Source organism: Pinus tabuliformis, chromosome X (assembly GCF_031772625.1).
Source record: "Pinus tabuliformis cultivar Carrire ecotype Pingquan chromosome X, CPIR1, whole genome shotgun sequence".
Taxonomy (NCBI): Eukaryota; Viridiplantae; Streptophyta; class Pinopsida; order Pinales; family Pinaceae; genus Pinus; species Pinus tabuliformis.
In genome coordinates this window covers 1,022,273,785-1,022,298,063 of record NC_142308.1, presented here as the reverse complement: position 1 = coordinate 1,022,298,063, position 24,279 = coordinate 1,022,273,785, and the positions used below count along the sequence as shown (strand labels likewise).

At 37.7% G+C, this 24,279-nt stretch overlaps 1 pseudogene; it reads right to left on the bottom strand.

Moving 5' to 3' along the window:
- Positions 1 to 21,638: 21,638 nt before the first annotated feature.
- Positions 21,639 to 23,889, bottom strand: LOC149143213 (fasciclin-like arabinogalactan protein 4 pseudogene; annotated as a pseudogene).
- Positions 23,890 to 24,279: the final 390 nt, after the last annotated feature.

The window sequence follows — 24,279 nt, the reverse complement described above, 5'->3', positions numbered from 1 at the left end:
TCAAAGATTATGAACACAATAGAATTTTCCATCAAGTCACTTCATCAAGATCATAGACAATAAGAGATCTAGAATATCAATCTCATAGTTATACCTCTAACATCAAGGTTACCATGTGTATCATACTTAATAAGATCAAGTAAGGTCATTCAATAAAGCTTTATCAAAACAACAAGAGTGTCAATCTCTCTTTCCATATGCTTTCATCATGTTTATTGCAAGCATTACCAACAGACTCGTGTAGGAATCAATGAGTTATCCTTCTATATGAAATCCATTATGAAAAGTAACAAGAGTATCATTTACTAGAGTCAAGGTGCTAGCCTTCTTTCTAGGATCAAGATATCCAACAAATAGATCATAGATATTAGCCAAACATCAAGTGTATCAATGTATCAACATTAGATAGCCTCATAGAATTCAAGAAGATCGAAATGTTCAACCCCAGAATGATGCTAGCCTCATAGAATTCAAGAAGATCAAAATGTTCAACCCCAGATGCATCATTTCATCATAGGAAACCTAGATTCAAGTCACTTCCATTAAAAAAAAAGACATTCTCATCATACCTTAGGGCTTACCAAGCCAATAGTTGAAACACAATATACCTTGCATACCTTGTGGTATTCAAATCCCTGTGCACCTTCTCATTAGACACAGGCCACTTGAAGCACTTTGTCATCTTTTCATCAAGTATCTCTTTACCTCTTTCCAGATCTAGCATTTCTTTCATGCATCTCAAATGATCCTCAAGAAGTATCTACCCATCACATCTCATCAAGGAGGTTAAATACATCCATATACTCAAACATACATGTAGGAAGTATAACCAATGATCAAAACAATAATCATAATAATTAGATCCATAAGTCTACACAAGAGTAAAGACACAAAGAAACATCACAAGTCAAGAAGTACTTATGTTCAAATGAGAAGTGATCCTTTCCCTCTTGAACTAGCCTTCAAGAGCCATCAATTTCCATGGTAAATATACCAATGTTGCCTTCAATTATCCAACCAGGTCTGCTAGGGATTATCCCATCTAGGGCTTCATCAAATCTCCCATAAGTGCTTGAGCATCTTCACATTGACCAGCTAGGTTTCATCTCTCATATTATTTCAATAAACCAGGGTTTTCTCTCCAACCATTACCTCATAGAATCCATCAAACCCTAATAATTAAGTTGCATAGGGTTTTCTTCAAACCCTAGAATTATTTTAGGTCTCCACCATCCTCTTCTAGCTTCGATCAAAGGTGTCAACATCAGGGTGATCTCCATGGCTTTTCTTCAGCCCCTTGGATCTATGTTAATTTCTCATAGGGCTACATTATTATTTTCTTTGATAATTTCATTTCATCATTAATACATTAAGTTCACCCCATAGCATCATTACATTATTCAGATCTAAACCATTATTCATTAGCGTATGCAATTATATAGAAAGAACAACATTATCATCATCATCAATGCAATGGAACATAAAGGAACAATAAAAGAAAAGCATGCATACACATAGAGACACCAGGATTGGTCCGGGACCAAGGAAAAACCCACTATGGGGAAAACCCTTGCAAATTTTTTTCTTAGATCGTCATCAAATGATACGGCAAAAGAGAGTACAATGATTCATAACTTTATCTATGGAACAAAGCAACTATGATATCCATGAAACAAATCTAATCATGCTTGAAATCAAAACCCTTGCATTGATGGTCGTAATGTGTTGTCACAGACTGAATTCAACTATTGGACACTGTTGTCACTGAGCGGAATCATTGGAATACATAAATCTCATCTACGAGTCCTGGACACGGGGAGGAGGATTTGTGCGGTTATCTATAGCAATGCAGACGCTCTCAGACCATTATGTGCATGCATATGGGGACCAACTCACCGACTTGCTCAAAAAATCTTGGATGCTCTCTTATAGTCACTGTGCATGTGTCCGGGACAACCTCGATGCTCTCAGGACCATTACGTGCAAGCGTCTGGGGATCGACACCTCCAGATCTGTCTCTGAAGCCCTAAACACTCCCATAAGCCTTTGTACCAGTGTCCAATGCTCTATGGATGTTGTCATGGCCACTGTGTGCCAGCATTCAGAAATCAGAAAACCCTAACTTAGAGCGAACCTCACGCCTGTGATTTCATACCCTTATGCGAACCCCTTCGGTCGAACCTTTGTGAACCAAGACAGAGAGAAGAGAAGATAGCTTGAGGTCTCTTCTATTTATAGGTTTTCTTGAGGATTCACTTGGGGAATTAAAGTGAAGTCTTAAGGTGATGTGAACTCTTAAAATCAAAGAAAAGACGTGCTCAAATAAAATCGAATTTCTGGCATTAAATGAAAATGTTGCTTGGAAATTCGAATTTGTGAAGTTAATGCACATTTGGGAGGATTTGGTAGAATATTTGGTGGAGATTTTTGTGGGAAATTGTCCCCATATACTCTTGTCATTCCACCATAAAATTCGAATTTGGCACATAAGGGAAGAAGAAAATGATGTCCACTTGCCAAAATTTGATTTTTACACTTGGCATTGGAACTCCATTCAACAAATTCAAATTTCTCTTTGGAATTGTCACCTCATGCCACTTTTTTAATCACTTCTATATTGGGATTGACTCCAATGCCATTTGTCATTGTTATTCTTCATTGGGATTTGCTCCCAACTCTCTATATAATAGAGCTAGGGACTCTCACATTGTATTAGATTGTTACTAGCTATTGTACTTGCGGAATCGCTGCTGCCTTGTACACTTTCAAAAATATCAATAAAAACTTTGGGATTTCATTCATGAGGTGTTCCTTCTTTTCGAGTGTGATGAATTGTTAAGCATTGATATAATTCATTTTACTCATACTTTGATTTAATTTGCTTCCATATGCTCTTGTAGATTTGTTAATGTAGAGCTATCTTGCATTGACATTTGATTTAGAAGTATGCTCTAGAAAGAGCTAAAAAGCAATCAGGAAAATCTGAAATTCTTTTCATGATATTTTGAATGGATATTGTTGATATATGTCTTTTGTTGGTGGATGAAAATTTCAAGTTCTTGCACACTATCACTTCATATCTAGCATGCATCCCCATATGGAGCCAAATGTTGACCACTGGAGTAGCACCTGATGATTATATGAAGACTCCATGCCCAAAGATGATCCAGAGGAAACTTGTACCATCAGATATCGTCAGTTAACAGAGTTTTTTAACTCTACTTCTATCTTCTCATCATCTTTCTTATACCCAGAGTCCACACCCTACGGGGAATTGTAATAAATGATACTAGTCATGATGAGTTTTGAGTTTGTAACAAGCCTAGGATGTTGGGACTCGGTCAGCAAACGAGTACACCTTAGAGTGTTTTTTTTATCTAGATAATTATCCCTTCTTTTTCAGAAACGGATAATTTTCTAGATTTTTTAACTCGTCTTTTACCCCAAAGTCGGAGTGATGGTTTGAAGGTTGAGCCCCTGACACATCTTAGTGTCTAGAGTTGATATATATTACCATACTAGATCACACAAAATTTCATGGAATTTGGTTAAGTCTAGGTAGCCATTTTTTAATTTTTTAGATTTCCTACAGATCAAAAATTGCAAATAAAATTGTATTTAAGTTGTAGTAAGTGTAGTCTAGAGAAGTTGTATGGGGTATGAGTAATCAAAATTACACCTCTCACCCTCAACTTTCTACTATGACACACTTTGAGGGGTTAATAATGTGTTTTGGACCCTCAAAACCCACTTTTCTTGAGTTTAGTGGGAAATCTGGCAATTAATTAAGTCAGAAATTAAATAAATGGAAAAAAATAAATATCCACATGCTAAATGTTGTGGAAATGAAATGGAAAATTATGGGGGAATTAAAGTGAAGTCTCAAGGTGATGTGGACTCCTAAAATCAAAGAAAAGACGTGCTCAAATAAAATCAAATTTCTGACATTAAATGAAAATGTTGCTTGGAAATTCGAATTTGTGGATTTAATGCACATTTGGGAGGATTTGGTAGAATATTTGGTGGAAATTTTTGTGGGAAATTGTTCCCACATGGGTTACCACCCATATACATTTGTTATTCCACCATAAAATTCGAATTTGTCACATAAGGGAAGAAGAAAATGATGTCCACTTGCCAAAATTCGATTTTTACACTTGGCATTGGAGCTCCATTCAACAAATTTGAATCTCTTTGGGATTGTCACCTCATGCCACTTGTTTAATCACTTTTACATTTGGATTGGCTCCAATGCCATTTTTCATTGTCATTCTTCATTGGGATTTGCACCCAACTCTATATAATAGAGACATGGGCTCTCACATTGTATCAGATTGTTACTAGCGATTGTGCTTGCGGTAGCATTGCTACCTTGTACACTTTCAGAAATACCAATAAAAACTTTAGGGTTTCATTCATGAGGTGTTCCTCCTTTTCGAGTGGGATGAATTGTTGAGCATTGGTATAATTCCTTTTACTCATGCTTTGATCTAATTTGCTTCCATATGCTCTCGTAAATTTGTTAATGTAGAGCTATCTCGCATTAACATTTGATTTAGAAATATGCTCTAGTTGGTTTTAAATAAATCTCTAGAGTTTATTATCATTGTTTATTGCTAAATCTATATGGAACTAATTCTTGATTGAAGTTTTGTAGAGGGAACATCTTGTTGGGATTACAAAATCAAGAGTGAAAGGAAGTCTTTGGAGAGACCAACCCACTCTTGATACATTCTTAAAGGAGCTCTCATTTGTTCTTTGAACCTTCATAGTCTTATCTTACAAAGTGGTTTTGCAAAGATTTCAGCACATAGCTTGTACACAAGCCTCATTAAAATTTTACCTCCAACATAAGTTGGTTGAAGTAGGCATCTTAAGGATCATCTACTCCCCTATTGACTCCTCACTGTGAGATCCATATCATTGGGCGAGGGTGGCGTCTGAGGATTGAAGAGTTAAATTGTAATCTTGTTGTAGAGTTAATTAATAAAATTAACCAAGAGTACTTTCCATTACATTTACTTTACTTGTCTCTTGATGGTTTGAGTTTTCATATGCAAAGTCTATTCCAAAAGCAAGTATTGCAATCATTTCAAACAAGTGTTTTATTTTCATATTTCAAGTCTAATTGCATATTGATGTCTTGGTTTAGCATTTCCTTTCTTTTACACTTCCAAGTTAATTACTTATTTTTGGGTTTTTTCAAGATATGTTTCACATGTTTTGATTTATAAAGTTGATTATCTCAAAAGCATTTTGTATCTTACATATCTTGTGCTAACAATTCTTATTTACATTTCAGGGTGACTTTGTTTTCTCTTTTGAGAGCATTGCATTTTACTTTGAGCAAATATATTTTTAATTGTTGACCAAATTCCTTATAAGGTACTAGTTTTATGGTTTTTAATCATATTAATGATTGGCATTGTTATTTCAAGTTGCTCACTCATATTTGATCATAAATCTTTAAAAGTAATCCATTTTCATTATAACACTCTCCTATAAACTCATATTTTTTTAACTTAACTTTTCATTAGAGACCACCCCCCTTAGCTAACCTAGGAAATAGCTCAAATGGAGAGAATCGGGTTTAGTGTGACAACCCTTTCTCTAGGTTCCCTGCCACCATCCACACCTTGTGGGGTTGAAGGTTTTTCTCACTAACTTGTAGGTAGGTGTAGGCGGCAGCGTCAACAATGCTAACCCAAGCAGTTACACATGTGGTTAGGGCTGACCCATTCCATAATACATGTATGAATAAAATAATTCATAACTCAACTTCCGCTTACCAAATTGGGTGATCTTGTTGGTAATTGACAATTAAATAATGTAAATTTGGATAAATTGTATTAATTATTGACAAGTTAGTTTCATACTGAATCAGTGGTTATGTAACTAAGGAGGCTCATATATAAAATTGATGAATGCACGAACTATTGTAAGTAGAATCATTTATTGATTGAATAGAGATTCCAATCCCTTACCCCGTGGATGTTTCCTTGACACCCTGTCAAGGTTTTACCAGGTAAACCCTAAGTTTTTTTACTTGTATGGTTATGTTCAGTGGCATTCTCTTTCTTGGTTAATTTAACCTTGTTTCTTGATCAGTAACCTATTTTATAACTACAAATGGTATTGAAGCGATTGAGTTGAGTTTGGAGGTGAACCCTTGTGAAAGAAAAAAAAAAGGTTGCGTAAAACACGTGCTAGTCGAGGGAGCCGGAGCCCGTGGAGCTAGTGCTAATGTGCAAACCGTTGAGTGCTGCGTGCTGCCTACGGTGCTGGTTAAGGAAGCTACTCTCTGCCCTCTGCATATTACCACTGGCCTTTCCAGAGGCGTGGCCGAGAGCCGTCAAGTAGAACCGGAGCGAGGAGGCCAACTCTCTGCATGTGCGTGAACTAGAGCAAGAAGAGTCGTTGCGGGCTTGTCCAAAGCCTAGCTTGCTTGCCACTAAAGGAGAAAGAGTTGTTGCTCTATGTGCTTCCCTTCGAGGCGTGGTGAAAGAACTGAAGCCCCTGCCACCAAAGGAGAAAGAGTCGCTGCTCTATGTGTTGCCCGTCAAGGCGTGGTGAAAGAACTGAAGCCCTTGCCACCAAAGGAGAAAGTGCAACTACCGGAAGAGAAGATTGTCACACTTTGACGCTGCCGCAATTTTTTTTTGAGGAAGAGGGTTGCCGGTTGCTCGTTGTCGGGCAGCATAACATGGATACTCCAACACTGCATCGAGGGAATTGCAAGCAAATCTGGGTATTTGTGAAAAACAAAAAACATTTAAAAAAACAAAACAAAACAAAAACACCCACAAATATTTTCAAATTTGTTCAGAAAAGCAGGGATATTTTTCCAGACACTGTATAAACTTTTTCCATTAAATTTGGAAAAAAAAAAGACCAAAAGAATTCTGGTGTAGGTTTTTTGGGTTTTTCTATTTAGTTTAAACCCTAGGTAAGAAAAAAACAGAAACCCTAGGAGGTGAAAGACAGAAACTCTAGGAGGAAGGGTAGTAGAAAGAAAATGGCCAAGATGTCGAATGCAAAGTACGAGGTGGAGAAATTCACCGACCAGAACAACTTTGCTCTCTGGAAAGTGAAAGTTAGGGATTTGTTGGTGCAACAAGGGTTGCACAAAGCTTTGGACGGCACAAATAAGAAATCTGCTAGCATGAAAGATTCGAATTGGGAGGACTTGGATGCCCGAGCTCTTAGTACCAACAAGTTATGTCTGGCGGATGAAGTTATTTTCAACATTGTTGAAGAGAGTACAGCTTCAGGCTTATGGGAAAAACTGGAAAAACTAAATATGACAAAGTCATTAACCAATAGAATTTATTTGAAAAGACAATTGTACAGTCTTTGAATGAAGGAGGGTTCAAAAGTTGCAGAGCATTTAAATGTTTTTAATACTGTTAGATGTCAATTAGCAAATATGGAAGTTAAAATTCAGGAAGAAGACAAAGCTATAACCTTGTTGTGTTCTCTGTCCGAGTCATGGTGTTATCTCAAAATCAGGGCCTGGAAGGCTGCAAACCAGGAAGACTTCAAGTAACTGTTTCAGACCAATCTTTTAGCTAAGGCTTAGCCTCCTTAGCCTGAGAGGGCTCTCTCAAAGGATTTAAGGTTTGTGATTATGATTGAGATGGCTAACTCTTTATGAAACAAATAGGAATGAGGCTAGTAAAATCTAAAGTAACAAGCATCCTTTGGGCTCATGTAGTCATATGTCATTTAGCATTAACAGTGAATTGGCTTTGCAATAAAATCAAAGCATTCAGATTTCAATATAGATAAAGTATAGCAAACACAAAATGACAGTCTATGAGTATATGAAGGAAATGAGAACACTGCAAGTGATTTCTAAGTAATCAAAGACTCATAATATTGTATACAACACGAAAAGACAACAAGAGGAATTCATACATTGAAATCTCTATGATTCTTGAGCAGCAGAAGCCAATATTGTATTGCCAAAAGAAACAGAGTCTTTACATAAGCTTAACAATGGAGCTTTTTTACATAAACTTCCAACCTTGATTACATTTCCCTTTCTCCTATTTATAAAGTTCTTCTACCTGACTAAGATTCCTCCTCAAACCTGAGGGGAACTCGAAATCTATTTCTGATGACACCTGTTCAACTTTTAACTGCCTATTAAATATAACAAACTATAACTAGACTTTCTAGAGATTTAAATCAAGTAGGAGTCTAACTCCTTATTATGCTAATTATAGCCTTGATTACAAGCATTCTCGTTCTTTGACATCTGGTCCCTTTTTAGTTTGGCTATGATGAATGTTCAAAACTCCATGCTGGTCTTCAATGTCACATCTTCTCCACTGCCTTGAAACATAGGAAACTACCCTTGCTCATCGGTCTTTAGTTTGCCTCAAAATTTTCAAATCCAAATAAGCATGTCCTTTATCTTTGATTATCCAAAATGTAATAGATGGCCACGTCCTTGATGTGTTGTCCACCTCTTTTATGTGTAAAGGCAAAAACTCTTTCAAGCTGTTTTGACATATCTTGAACTATGGTAAATGTGCTCACTTTATGACAAAAAATTTAAAGTTGGATTCAAATCCATATTTTCTCCACCTGTCTTGACCTGGTTGAATGTTGATAGCTTCAGATGATGCCTTGTATATATTCCCCTTTCAAAATTCTCGCTTATGTTTCAAAACCGGTTGATTGATATTAGATTGTTTAGGTTCAGCAGTTTCGTAGCGCGCTACGAAACTGCTAAGCTCTAGTCATCACCTTCAGCAGTTTCGTAGCGTGCTACGAAACTGCTGAGTTGTTTCAAAAATCACAGTTTCAACCCAAAACTTTGCTATTTGAGCACTTTTTTGTTTAAACATTCTTTCAACTGTTCCAAGACCTTCCAAAACTGAATGGAAATGTAGGATTCTTCAAGAAAGATTACACCAAGCAAAATCATCAAAATTTGAAACATAGCCTTACTTGAAGTGGGATTTCTTTAAGGAGATTCCTTCAGCTGGCTTAACTGTATTTTGAAGTCTTCAATTTGTTTCTTCATGACCTTGATTCCAGATCTGAGGTTTGTATTGACCTTTCTTATAAATTGAGCTTCCTTTATTGCAGGAGTAGTCCAGCTATGGAATTGAACACTAAAATCAACCACCTCGGGAATTTGAAATGTTTGGTCTTCCCACCGAGCTTGCATTTGGTTGAAATAAGCCTCCTTAACTGCAAATTTCCTGGCAGCTTTCTTCAATCTAGCAATTTCAAAGTTGGCAGATTCCAATCTCCTTTTCAAGTCTTCCACACTACCTTCTTCTTGAGTGGCAACTGTTTTGCCTTTATCCTTTCTTTCATGAGGTCGTGTCACCTCTCCTGTTTCATCTGCTCTTGGCGGCACCTCCTGTACTTGTTTGAACTTCCTCGTTATGGGTCTCCTGGGTTTAAAAACAAATTGATCAACTTGATCATCGAACTTGAGTTTCTTTGAGGCTTTGACCCTCTTAGCCTCCTCTTTTCCTGACTGTATCAACTCAGCTTGAACTAGTGGGGACTCTTCAATGTCAATTGCTTGCAATAAATCATTTAAGTCTCCCTTTGAAACAGGGCTTTCTTCAATACTCATTGACTTACCTTTTTCTTTAGCCACCTGGCTCCTAGTCCTTCTTCTTTGAACTCCTCCACCTGTGCTTGATTCATGTGCAGTTTCTTTGACCTGAGTTTTCTCTTTAATTGACTGTTGGGGTGTATCCTGAATAGTCAGTGGCTTGGTAGATTCTCTTACTTGTTTCCTTGCCTTTAACTTTGAAAACCTCTTGGCTCTTGTTTCTGCTTGAGGACCGGTTGTTGTTGAAGGTTCTTTTGTAGCTTGAGGGCTGAGACCGGTCTTGCTCTTAAAACCGGACATGAATATGAATGTGTCCCAGTGTCTGCCTACTCTCTGGAGTTCATGCAAAACAATCAACTTAACCAAGCCATGGTGGAACAATGAAGTCTCACAGGCTTCTTTTCTCAATTGTACCTTGTCACACATTTTACTTAAGCTGCGGAATAAGTAAAAAGGTAGATCAATAGATGTCTTCCCTGTGAAATGCAACAGAAGTTTAAAATGGTATGAATACACTTTGTTATATCTCCCTTCCTTTTATATACAAGTAAGCAAATGGGCATATGATTCTTTAACATAACTTCTAGGAACATACTTGCTCAAATCTGAGTTAATGAACTCCTGCTTTAGAAATTCTTTGCATGGGTTCATGTCAAATTTGAATTTCTTGAACCAATTTTCTTGCCCTCTTGGAATCTCTGTAACTGTGGATATCATGTCTGGTGAGACCTGCAATTCCAGCATGCCAACCTTTGAGTTTAGTCCTGTGAAATTCAATGCAAATTCCTTAGTAACTTGTGCATGACCTCCCTGAAGCTTCTTGCAAAAATTCCAACATCCAGCTTGTTTAAATGCATGCTCGACTTCTCTGTTCTTCAAGGTTATGTCTAAACCTTCAGGCTCATTTCTCAGACATTTGCCTGATCTGTGGTCTTTCCTTTCTGCCGATCCCTCCATGAAGATTCAATGTAATGGAGGCTGGAAATGCTAGCGCTGCTCAAACTCCAAACTCTGCCTCGCTTGAATTGCTGCCTCGCCTGATAGCTGCCTCGCTTGAATTGTTGCCTCGCCTGATAGCTGCCTCGCTTGATGACAATGTTTTTCAAATTGAAATCTTGCAGATTTGTTTCTCATGCAAGGCTTACAATCATCATTAAAATTGTGCATACCTGGCTTTCCTTGGAACTTGTATTCCGTGTGTATCGACGTACCTAGTGGTTGTAATAATGGAGATAAGCAGTTGGACGTGATATGTGGAGTGCAAAAACTGACAATGAATGACGCAGCCATAGATTAACTTGACAGATTTGACAGTTGGGAAAGATTCGTTGCGGAATGCACGAATCTCCGATTTCGCAGCGCGGTCAATGTAAATTTTGAATTATGCGCTGCGAAATCACCTAATAACGTATCGCGCTGCGAAATCACCTAATGGACTTTTGCGCTGCGAAATTGCCAAAAAGGATTAATGCACTGCGAAAACACTTCAAGATGGTTACATGCGCTACGAAATCCCCTAAAAGGCTTTGTGGTACATAGTAATTTTTTAAACCAAACTGACACATGGCTATGAGACCGGTGATGAATGAGAATGCATACTTGACTCAAGACCCCCTAGGACTCAGACTCTTAGGAAACACAAAATCAAACTTAGACTAACACCGACCTTTATCATCAAGCTAGTATGAGAAATTTTGGCATTAGAATTCTTAAGTGATAACACATGGGACCACTTCGTAACTTCAATCATTTTGAACACCACTAATTCTTTGAAATTTGAATCAGTTGTGGGAGCTCTCTTGTTTGAAGATGTACGAAGGAAATCCAGCACTGAAACAACAACATCAGAAGCCATGATAGCTAAAGAATGGTCAAAGGAAAAAGGAGAAAAAACAAGGGGGTCTTCCAGATCTAAATCAGAGGGAAAGAAGTGTAAGGCAAAATGTTGGCACTACAATAAAATTGGACACCTGAAACAAACAAACAAACAAACAAAAAAAATTGTTGGAAATGTAAAGAGTCTGATAACCCGAAGAAGGAAGCAAATCAGGTTGATTCAAGTATGATAGACGAAATTTTATCTGCTGAAGAATTATGTATGATAGATGAAACTTCCCCTGTATGTAATGTCTCTCAGGGTTTTGAAAGTTCGTTGTTAGACTCTAGTGCTTCTCATCACATGTGTCCACACAGAAATTGGTTTACTTCATATGAAGATGTAAATGGTAGTTCTATGTTTATGGGTAATAATGTATCATGTCAGACTATTGGGATAGGAAATATCAAGATTAAAATGTATGATAACACAGTCAGAACATTAACTAGTGTTAGACATGTACCTGAATTGAAGAAAATTTTGATTTCTTTGGGAGTGTTGGATTCGGATGGTTATAAGTTTATAGATCATAATGGAGTGCTGAAAGTCTCTAAAGGCGTCCTTGTTGTTATGAAAGCAGAAATGGTCGGAAATCTTTACAGACTCAAAGGAAGTACTCAGGTCAATGAAACAAAAATTGTGTTAGAAAAAAGAAGAAAAAGGTACTCACCTATGGCATCAGCGATTGGGTCATGAGCGAGAAAGGTCTTCAGATACTGATGAAACGTAAATTTCTTCCCGATTTGAAATCTTTGAAGTTGGATTTCTATAAACATTATGTGCATGGAAAACAGTGTAAACAGAGATTTAACACTGGAAATCATAATAGTAAAGATATTTTAGACTATATTCATTATGATCTGTGGGGACCATCCCCTGTTGTATCATGTGGAGATGCTCTATATTTTTTGACGTTTATTGATTATTTCTCCCGTAAATTTTGGGTCTTTATGCTGAAAAAGAAAGCTGAGGTATTCGATATCTTTAAACAATTTAAAGCAATGGTACAGAAAAAAAAAAACAGGCAAATCAATTAAATGTTTAAGAACTGACAATGGTGGTGAATTCACTTCAATAAAATTTGAACAATACTGTAAGGATGAAGGAATTGTTAGACACAAAACTGTTGTTTATACTCCTCAGCAAAATGATGTCGCTAAACGTATGAATCAGACTCTTATGGAAAGAGCCAAAAGCATGATCAGCGATGCTAACTTGAAAAAAGAGTTGTGGGCACAAGCAGTATCCATTGTTTGTTATTTAGTTAATAGATCACCTTCAGTAGCAAATAATTGTAAAGTTCCTGAAGAAGTTTGGTCAGGTCAGTCTTGTGATTATTCACATTTAAGGATATTTCGTTGTGATGTTTATGCTCTTATTCCTAAAAAACAGCGTTCAAAATTAGATCCAAAATTGAGATGTTATGTCTTTGTTGGGTATGACTATGTGGTGAAAGAATACAAGTTGTAGAATCCTACATCGTGGAAGATAGTAATTAGTAGAGATGTAACATTTGATGAATCTTCTTTTTTAAAATCAAATGTTGAAAGAATTAAATAGGAACAGGGATTGCCAAATCAACAAATTCAGTTGGAAGCTATACCTTTCGGTGACAGTCAAAAGGAAGAAGAAACTTTTAGAGAAAAAGGTGTTGAAGATACAAAGGATGCTGTTGAAATTTCTGAACTAGTTCAGTGACTAGTCACTCTAAAAAGGTCTACAAGAGAAAGAAAAACTCCCAAAAGGTATGAAGATTATGCTTCATCTTTTGCTTTGATAACTGAAGATGGGAAACCTTCTTGTTATCAGGAAGCAGTAGATGATACAAATAGCGAAAAATGGAAAACGGCTATGGAAGAAGAAATGGATTCCTTAGCCAAGAAGAATAACCGAGATCTTGTAGAACTCCCTGAAGGGGGAAGTGTTGTTGGATGCAAATGGGTCTTCAAATTGAAACAGAAAGTTGATGGAAGTATCGAAAGGTATAAGGTGACACTGTTAGCAAAAGGGTATTCTCAGGTTGAAGGTATAGACTTTCATGAGATTTTTTCACCAGTTGTAAAACTTGTTTCTATTCGTACTGTGTTGACACTAACTGCATTACTTAACCTTGAGTTAGAACAATTAGATGTTAAAACAGCTTTTCTACATGGCGATTTGAATGAAGAGTTATATATGGGACAACCAGAAGGTTTTGTACAAAGTCGCAGCAGAATATTAGTTTGCAAGCTCAGTGAATCATTGTATGGTCTAAGGCAGACTCCCAGACAATGGTACAAAAAGTTTGACTCCTTCATGGTGACCCAGAACTTTATTAGAAACGAGTATGATCATTGTGTATATTCAAAAGTTTCAATGGCATATTCATTATCTTAGCTTTGTATGTTGATGATATGCTTATTGCAAGCAAAAACATGGAAGAGATCAACAGGTTAAAGGCTCAACGCTCTAAGACATTTGATATGAAGGATCTTAGAGCAGCAGAACATATCTTGGGCATGGGAATACACGGAGACAAGAAAAATGGTAAGCTTTGGTTATCACAACAGAAGTATGTGTAAAAAGTACTTGAAAAAATCTGTATCAACAATGTGAAACCTGTTAATGTTTCATTAGCTTCCCATTTTAAGCTTTCTTCGGTTTTGAGTCCTAGAATTGATGAAGAAAAGTAGTATATGTCTCATGTACCATATGCAAATGATGTAGGCAACTTAATGTATCCGATGGTATCTACAAGACCTGACATTTCACATGCAGTTGGAGTTGTCAGCAAGTTCATGACAAATCCAGATGAAGAACATTGGCGAGCATTGAAATGGGTGTTTCGATATCTAAGAGGCACAAGTGACCATTGCATCATCTTTAATGGCAGTGAAGGATCAGTCTGCGAATATGTAGATGTTGATTATGCAGGTGATTTGGACAATAAGAGATCTACTGCAGGTTACGTCTTTACTCTTGCAGGTGGAGCACTTAATTGGATGTCAAAGCTTCAAAAAACAATTGCTTTGTCCACTACCGAAGCAGAATATATAGCTGCTTCAGATGCTAGTAAAGAAGCAATCTGGTTAAAGGGTCTACTTGATGAGATTGGAAGAACACAGGAGAAAGTAAATGTACTTTGTGACAGTCAGAGTGCTATTCACTTGGCTACAAATCTTGCTTATCACAGCGGAACCAAGCACATTGATGTAAGGTATCATTTTCTGAGACATGCGATCGATGGCAGAAAAGTAACTCTTCAAAAAGTCCATACACGGGAGAATTGTGCAGACATATTCACAAAGCTAGTTACAGTAGAAAAGCTGTGATGGTGTTTAGCTTCTTTTGGCTTGCAGAAGAGATGATAAATGGGCATAGGCAAGGGATTAAGAAAAATGTTGTCAAAGTGGAGTTTGTTAATAATTGACAACTACTTAATGTAAATTTGGGTAAATTGTATTAGTTATTAACAAGTTAATTTCATACCAAATCAGTAGTTATGTAACTAAGGAGGCTCATATATAAAACTGATGAATGCCTGAACTATTGTAAGTAAGAATCATTTATTGATTTAATAGAGATTCCAATCCCTTGCCCCATGGATTTTCCTAGACACCCTGTCAAGGTTTTACAATGTAAATCCTGAGTTTTACTTGTATGGTTATGTTCAGTTGCATTCTCTTTCTTGGTTAATTTAACCTTCTTTCTTGATCAGTGACCTATTTTATAACTATAGATATTTAGATCGATTTTGGTCCTCTCGAAATGAAAATTCTAATGCAATCATCATCTTCGTCATTTGAGCTGTCCAAGGTGAAATTTGACCGCAGTTGCAAAAATTAACAATATGTAGAAACTTCAAGGAAAAAAAAGTCCACAATTCACCTCCTTTCATTCACGGAAACAATCCAATCAAAATGTTTATTTTAACTATTTTATGTTTGTCTTGTTGCGAGCATATTTTCATATCAATTTTACTTAAAATTTGTAAGAGATTTGGTGGAATCGCAAGTTTGGCCTCTATAGTCGAAACAAGTTGAGTGCTTCAAAGATTTTTCAGAGCACCAAATCTATTAATACATTCAAAAATGCAATTTAACTAACCAAATATAACAATCAAAACTATATCTCTCAATTCCAACCAAAAGAAAAATGAAAATATATAACCGTTAAACTGCTTCATTTGGATCTCCCAAAAAATTGTTTCTAAGACAATTAGAAATAGTTTATTCCTAAGGAAAATTTGTAGTAGTTTTTATTCTTTGTCGTGGAAGCATCAAGAACTATTACCAATGCCTAGGTTTGGGTCAAATGGCATTGAGCATCAACTCTTTTTCTAATACCAATGCCTACGTTTCGGTCAAAGGGATCTTCGGATCAATGCAAAACAGCTTGGAAGCCCTGTGGTACAGGGTACAAAAACAACCTTTTAATCAATTACACCGCAGGACTGCTTTAAAAAAAGCAACCCTTCAATGCAAGACAGCTTGGAAGCCCTGTGGTGTAGGTACAAAAACAACCTTTTAATCGATTACAGCGTAGCCACTGCTTTAAAAAAAGCAACCCTTCCATCCAAATTTGGGGTGAAAGTCCAGTTTTGAAATTTATGTTTGGAATTCCATTTTTGTTTACCAAGGCTTCGATAACAAATTTATTCCTCTCTAAAAGTTTTTTTTATCAAAGGAATCCATAAAAAAGAATGAAGTACTTTCGCAATAATAACCAACAATATCTGTCTTCATGTGGAATTTATTTTTTCCGAAGATCTGGTAAGAAAGAGAACGCGGGTATCCCCGAAAGACTACTCTGATGCATCTTGAAACATGCTTAAAGTCAATAGGACGCCTAATTGCTTTGCAGATTACTTTGTTACAAGTTAACCTTGAGAATTAAAAAATTTATGATTCTCTTTTTTAACCAGATTTTTCTTTCCAGCCACTCACTGCTTTGCAGAGTAATCGGGGACCTCCTACTATCCATGGAGAGAAAGTGGGGACCGGCAGACAGTAACAAGTGAACCTTGAGTTTAAAAAATTATGATTCTCTTTTTTAACCAGATTTTTCTTTCCAACTACTCATTTTTTTGGGGGGATAATTACTTTAAAGTTAGCAAATAAAGTAAGAGGCCATATGTCTTTAAGAAAAATGTCTTGAGGTAATTCGCTCACTGCACCAAGCAATTATACAAATAGTACGTCCACACAGTTATACTGTGATACTTTTTTTCTATGTTAAGTGCGGTGATAATTGAAGAGGTGTTGACTGTGACTTTAAAATGAGTTAATAACCCAAGTGAAGTCTTGTCTAATCATGCAGAGTTCTGAAGCTGCATGCAGATAAAGTGAGTAAAATAAGCACAGAGGTCTTGGTTGGGCCTCGGGTCCTACAACATTGGGAGCCTTTCTTTCCTTGGGTATTTTTTTATCGCTGGTAAATGAAGTGATAGAGGTGTCTTTAGGGGTATTTTCTCAAATACTGAACTGTTACTGCACCAAGCAACCATAAACATGATACATCCTAATAAGATGTTACTAATGCTTGAACATATCTGGCTGCCTTTGAACAAAACTGTGACGCTTCATTTCTATGGCTTGTGTAGGAAACAACTTTACAGGCATTCACTGTGACAAAAATATGTGCTGTCTTGTTGTTTTGCAGAGTTTAATGGTGGAAAACAGCATTTATAGAGGTCTTGTAAGGTAGGACCTGTTTATCAGGACAATGTAAGAAAAGCTCAAAGTGATCTAACAACAAATGTTATGGCAAAAATGTTTAGGGCGGTGCCTTTATTCACCCAAATCCTCCAAGAGATGTCTGGGAGTATTCACTCAAATACTGAAATATCACTGTGCCAAACAACCATACAAACCAGTTGAAGTCCCAACTGTCCTTACTTATTTGGAACGCAAATCTGGTTAAATTTACCTATACTCTGACACAATATTCATTTGATACATAAAGAAAAAATTATATAAAAATGGACACAAATCAGAACCTGCCTCCAACAATTCATAAATAACTTGCTGCACACAGCGCAATGAAATGTCTCACCATATAACATTTGCTTTGAGGAAGATAATTTCAGAGAGATTCCTTGAATGAAGCATTCATTTGGGTTTTCTACAGAAAAAACATTATCCAATTGAACAAAATGTCAAGAAGACATGCACAGGATATCAAATTTCCCATTTGTTTGGAACAACACAACCTGCCTCCAACAGTTTCATAAACCATTTATTGGACACTGCAATGAGATGTCTTACCATATAACCTTTGCTTTGTAAAAGATAACTTCATATTAACTGAATGAAGAAAATCCACTTGGGGTTTTAGAGAAGAAAATATAATCCAATTGACAAGCAGACTTGCATAGGATATCTGGCATTTCCCATTTGTTTGGAACACAACGTGCCTGTAATCAGATGTCTTACGATATAACATTTGCTTTGTAGAAGATAACTTCATATTCACTGAATGACGAAAATTTACCTGGGTAAAAATTCACTTGGGTTTCTAAAGTTTTTAAAGAAGAAAATATAATCCAATTAACAAGCAGACATGCAAGGATATCTGGCATTTCCCACTTGTATGGAACACAACCTGCCTGCAATGAGATGTCTTACCATATAACATTTGCTTTGTAGAAGATATCTTCCTATTTAATGAATGAAGAAAATTCACTTGGGTTTTTAAAAAAGAAAATATACCAAGTAACAAGTAAACATGCATAGGATATCTGGCATTTCCCATTCGTTTGGAACGCAACGTGCCTTCAATGAGATGTCTTACCATATATAACTTGTGCTTTGGAGAAGGTAACTTCATATTCACTGAATGAAGAAAATTCACCTGGGTAAAAGTTCACTAGGGTTTTTAAAGAAGAAAATATAATCCAATTAGCAAGTAGCCGTGCATAGGATATCTGGCATTTCCCATTTGTTTGGACAACGTGCCTGCAATGAGATGCCTTACCATATAACATCTGCTTCGTAGAAGAAACCTTGATATTCACTGAATGAAGAAATTCACTTGGGTTTTTAAAGAAGAAAATACAGTCCAACTAACAAGCAGACATGCATAGGATATCTGGCATTTCCCATTTGTTTGGAACAACGTGCCTGCAATGAGATGCCTTACCATATTACGTTTGCTTCGTAGAAGATAACTTGATATTCACTGAATGAAGAAATTCAATTGGGTTTTTAAAGAAGAAAATATAATCTAATTAGGATATGATATCTGGCATTTCCCATTGGTACCTGCCTCCAACTGTTCAAAAATCATTTGCTGCACACTTTTACCAGATAACATTTTGCTTGTTATATAATTTCATATTTTCACTGAATGAAGAAGAAAACACATTTTGGTTTTTACAGAAAGAAATTAACAATAAATTATTAAAAAAGCAATCCCATTGAACAAGGACACAAGCATATGTTATCTAGCATTCCGATCTGTTTCGAAGACAAATCAGAACTTGCTTCCCACTGTGCATAAATCATTTACCGCACATTGCTTTGTACTGTAAAAGATAATTTTATATTCAGTGAACGAAAAATTTCACTTGGTATTTTACAGAAGAAAATATAATCCAATTGAATAAGGAGGCATGCACAGGATATCTAGCATTTCCCATTTGATTGGAACACACCAGAACCGCCCTTCAAGTGTTCATACATTTACTGCATATTGCAGTAAGATGCCTTGGCATATAGCATTTTCTTCGTACAACATAGTTTCAGAGATGTTCACTTAATGAAGAAAATTCATCTGGGCTTTTACAGAAGAAATAAAATGCAATTGAACAAGGTATCTGGCATTTCCAATTTGTTTGGAACGCATTTCAGAACTAGTTCTCCAACAGTTCAGTGCCTTCAATGAGATGTCTTACCATATATTATTATATAACATGTGCTTTGTAGAAGATAACTTCATATTCACTGAATGAAGAAAATTCACCTGGGTAAAAGTTCACTAGGGTTTTTAAAGAAGAAAATATAATCCAATTAGCAAGCAGCCGTGCATAGGATATCTGGCATTTCCCATTTGTTTGGAACACAACGTGCCTGCAATGAAATGCCTTACCATATAACATTTGCTTCGTAGAAGATACCTTGATATTCACTGAATGAAGGAATTCACTTGGGTTTCTAAAGAAGAAAATATAGTCCAACTAACAAGCAGACATGCATAGGATATCTGGCATTTCCCATTTGTTTGGAACACGTGCCTGCAATGAGATGCCTTACCATATTACGTTTGCTTCGTAGAAGATAACTTGATATTCACTGAATGAAGAAATTCACTTGGGTAAAAATTCAATTGGGTTTTTAAAGAAGAAAATATAATCTAATTAGGATGTGATATCTGGCATTTCCCATTGGTACCTGCCTCCAACTGTTCAAAAATCATTTGCTGCACAATTTTACCAGATAACATTTTGCTTGTTATATAATTTCATATTTTCACTGAATGAAGAAGAAAACACATTTTGGTTTTTACAGGAAGAAATTAACAACAAATTATTAACAAAACAATCCCATTGAACGAGGACACCAGCATATGATATCTAGCATTTCCGATCTGTTTGTAAGACAAATCAGAACTTGCTTCCCACTGTGCATAAATCATTTACTGCACATTGCTTTGTACTGTAAAAGATAATTTTATATTCAGTGAACGAAAAAAATTCACTTGGTATTTTACAGAAGAAAATATAATCCAATTGAATAAGGAGGCATGCATAGGATATCTGGCATTTCCCATTTGATTGGAACACACCAGAACCGACATTCAAGTGTTCATACGTTTACTGCATATTGCAGTAAGATGCCTTGGCATATAGCATTTCAGAGATGTTCACTTAATGAAGAAAATTCATCTGGGCTTTTACAAAAGAAATAAAATGCAATTGAACAAAGTATCTGGCATTTCCAATTTGTTTGGAACGCCTTTCAGAACTAGTTCTCCAACTGTTCATAAATTGGCACCTGCTTAGCTCCCCCCTCCCTCCTCATAAACATTTTTTCTCATTTGCTCTTGTCAATCAATAGCAAAAGGTTCTACATTCACCAAAGAAATGCATCATCCCCCACTCACTTTTTCTTTCTCTTTTGTTTAGTTGAAGATAATGGCCATACCGAGTTAATTTGGCCAATTTCAGAATGAAAAAGCATGGCATGACATGACAAGAAGTTCTACATTCAGTCAAGAAATGTGCCTCCAAATTCATTCATCCTACACATATCTTATATTTCTTTTTAGTAAATTTGAAGAGAAGGGTTAAATTGAAAGTTAATTTTGCCAAGTATTAAAAAGAACCATGACATGACTAGAAGTTCTAGACTCACCAAACAAATGTGCTACCAAAAACTCTTATCATCCTCCACTCGCTTATTCTTTCTTTTTTGTAAATTTAGAAACAATGGTCCTACTGAAAGTTGATTAGGCCAAGTGCAGGAAAAAAGGTTACGACATAACTAGCCTAAAAGAACATTCGCTTGCCATTAGATAAGTGATTTTTTCTTTCTGCTACACAATTTGCATACCATGTGTGCAACTTAACTGCAGTGTGTAGATCAATATCCATTTGCATACTAAAGTTCTCTTCATCCAAAATCACAGGGCATCAAAGAGACAAATGACAAAAAGTCTAAAAGTAACATTATTTTTTATGGCTATTGCAACACAGCAGAAAAGATAAAAGATGTTGAAGGTAAAACTAGACAAGGAAAAAGTCGCTAGTTTTTACTAATCCAAAATGGCATCACAGCGCCTTTGAAGCTGGAACACTCTGAAATTGGGAACAACATCTTTATGTCACAAAGTTTAGCTTCACAGTCTTAATCAAAAATTTATCGTACAATCAATGAAGACAAACACACTAAATAAAGGCAAGCTTATGATGATAGGAATCCAATTTTCAGTACAGATTTCTGTCAATAAATGATCAATGCAGCTTCTTCCAATCTGAATCGATGACGTTGATGGCCAGATTCACAATTACCATCTTTATTATAATACAATTGTGTTTCCACGGGTATGTTTCACATTGAATAATATTAAAATACATATTGTACAAGAAACAATAGATCTGAAAACCTCTGAAAAACTAAGTTCTGGCTTCTCAATTTTTTTCAAAAAATACATCGGTATAATCATGGAAGGCAAACAGGCTAAATAAAGGCAACGTGATGATAGTAGGAATCCAATTTCTAGTATGAATTTCTGTCAAGAAATGATCAATACAGCTTGCACTCTGAATCGCATTGTTTATAGGTATCCTCATTAGGTTGATAGCTACACAGTTGCTATTCTTATTATAATACAATTAGGTATCCGGATTGGATTAGCATTTGCCAAGATTGATAATAAACAAATCAAACCACTACCTAATTGAAATCAATGTACAGAATCTGACGAACCAAAGTAACAAAATCAAACCTCCGCAACTAGTAAATTGATGACCACGACACAAGCAAAACCCAAAACCGCTCTGCCGAAGGTCACAGCTGCCGGAGTTGCCAGAGCTCCATTGGAGATTTTTGCTGTAGTTAGAGCAAAGGGCGAAGGAGATGGGGACGGTGCATTACCCACTGGTCCGCCTTGCATTGTGGGTGTAGGAGGAGAGGATATTGATGGGGGTAATGCTGGGGCTAAAATTGGCGGGAGTGGAATATTTGATGGGGAATATGCGATAACTGGGGAATAAGCCGGAGCAGTTGACAGGGAGCGAGCTGGAGTTGGGGATACAGAAGAATTCTTCACTGGGTAAGGGGAAAACGGGGCAGAAACCGGAGAAGACAATGGTGAAGTCGATGAAGAAACGGGGGAAACAGGGGTTGAGACCGGCGAAGGCAAAGGGGAAACAGGGCGAATGGGGGCTGAGACCGGCGAAGGCAAAGGGGAAACAGGGCGAAGGGGGGCTGAGTCCGGCGAAGGTAAAGGGGAAACAGGGCGAATGGGGGCTGAGACCGGCGAAGACAAAGGGGAAACTGTGGAAATGGGGACCGGGACCGGGACCGAGGGCGACACGGGGACGGGGACCGGAGATAGTAAAGGGGAAACGGGGAAAATAGGGGCCGAAGCGGGAGAAGGCGAAGGGGAAGGAGCAGGGGATTTCGTACCAAAGATTTCTATCGGAAGTAATACTTTGGGCACTCCAAATATTGAGAGGGGTTTTTGATCAAACACTGTTTGCGTCACAGGCGCCTGCACAATCCCAGTATTAACCGCCACCATGCCGTCCATTCGCGTAATATTGAGTGTGTAGCTCCCAGCGCCCATGGCCTGGGTCGCCAGGGTTGGCTGAACGGGGTTCACAATGGTTTGCAACGATCCAAGCGGGTAGTAAGAAAGCAGCACATGGTACTTAAGAATCACGGCCTTCTTCTCGGCTGTGAGACCTTGCAGAGTGTCAGGTTTCAGGGCCGAGAAAGCGTCATCCGAGGGAGCAAAGATAGTGATTCCGGCACCTGCTTCCTCGGAATCGAACTCCGACACGACCCCGGAGGCCTCCATCAAAGAAACCAAGAAGTTGAAATTCATGGCCTTTACGAGAACGTCTGTGACATTGATACTGGCAGGGGTGGGCGCCGGGGAGCCGGAGAGATCAAAGCCATAGGGGAAGATCATATCACTGATCCTGACAATGCTGATCGTGTAAGGAAACTTATCGACGAGGCCATCGATCGTGGCATTGTAGCCTGCACCCGCCACTGGCATGCCTATCCGGACCTGCCCGTTACCGCCCGTAGTTATGTTCACAGCACCCGTGTTGTTGGGCGCCCGCCCGGTCGTCTGGTACAGCGTTGTCACCAGAGTACCCGCGGCAGGCATCGTTTTGAGGCGCTCCCAGTCCATATATTCAAGAAGCACATGGTAGCGCAACACATCAGAAACCTCCTGCGTCGGCAGGTTTCCATTGAAGCTCGAAATATAAGGTTCCAGCTGGGCATTTGAGAGAGCCAAGATCGTCAGAGAGCTCCGGTTATTGATCTCCCCCGCAACATTCGTCGCCGTTAACAGACTGTTGAATGTAGTGAACTCTGTATGCTTCCAGAAGAATGTTGTGATGTTGAAACCGCTGGCCGAACGGGCAATGCCAATCCAGACCACAATTGCCACCAAGTATGAATATACCCCCACCCCCCTTCCACCCATTTCTGCCCAATATACAATGTATACCTATCTGTCAATCAAAACTCTGCACAGCTGAGACGAAGAAATCAGGCAGCAGCAGGAGCACTGTGGACGAATAAGCCTCTCTCCCTGGTGCGAGATGAAAGCAAGAAAAATATACTTATCGCCATGAACTAAATAGCAAGGGAAATCATGACAACGGTCACTCTAAGTTATCGTTGGATTCGTGTGCCATGATCTGTGGAGGCTTGGGAACTCCAACGGTCCCCATAGTAAGATACCGGATACAGTAACATCGTTGTAACTCAATAATATTATTATTATTTTAATAATATGCGGACAGCATACAGCTCCCGCTAAGCAGATTCTTGCCCGAGGCGCGCCATGGGTGTCGTGTAATACTTTTCTTATTTGTGCCTGCATTAATTAAATTCTCTGCTCTCATTAACGAAAGTCCAGACTTGTTACAGCGGCGTTTGGATGCCGTTGGGATTAGGTCACAAGATCTAGGTAATCGTACAGTTATCTGGCAGTTACTAACTTGGAGTTTGCACACTTTCTTTGTTCATCGTGTCCCCACAAGAAGTATCGAACCCAAGACCTGGTGCGCACTGGTGATGTTGACCGTGACAGGAGTATACCTCGGACGGTGGGTTTGAATAAGACTACCCGTAATCCATGACATGCAGAAACAAAT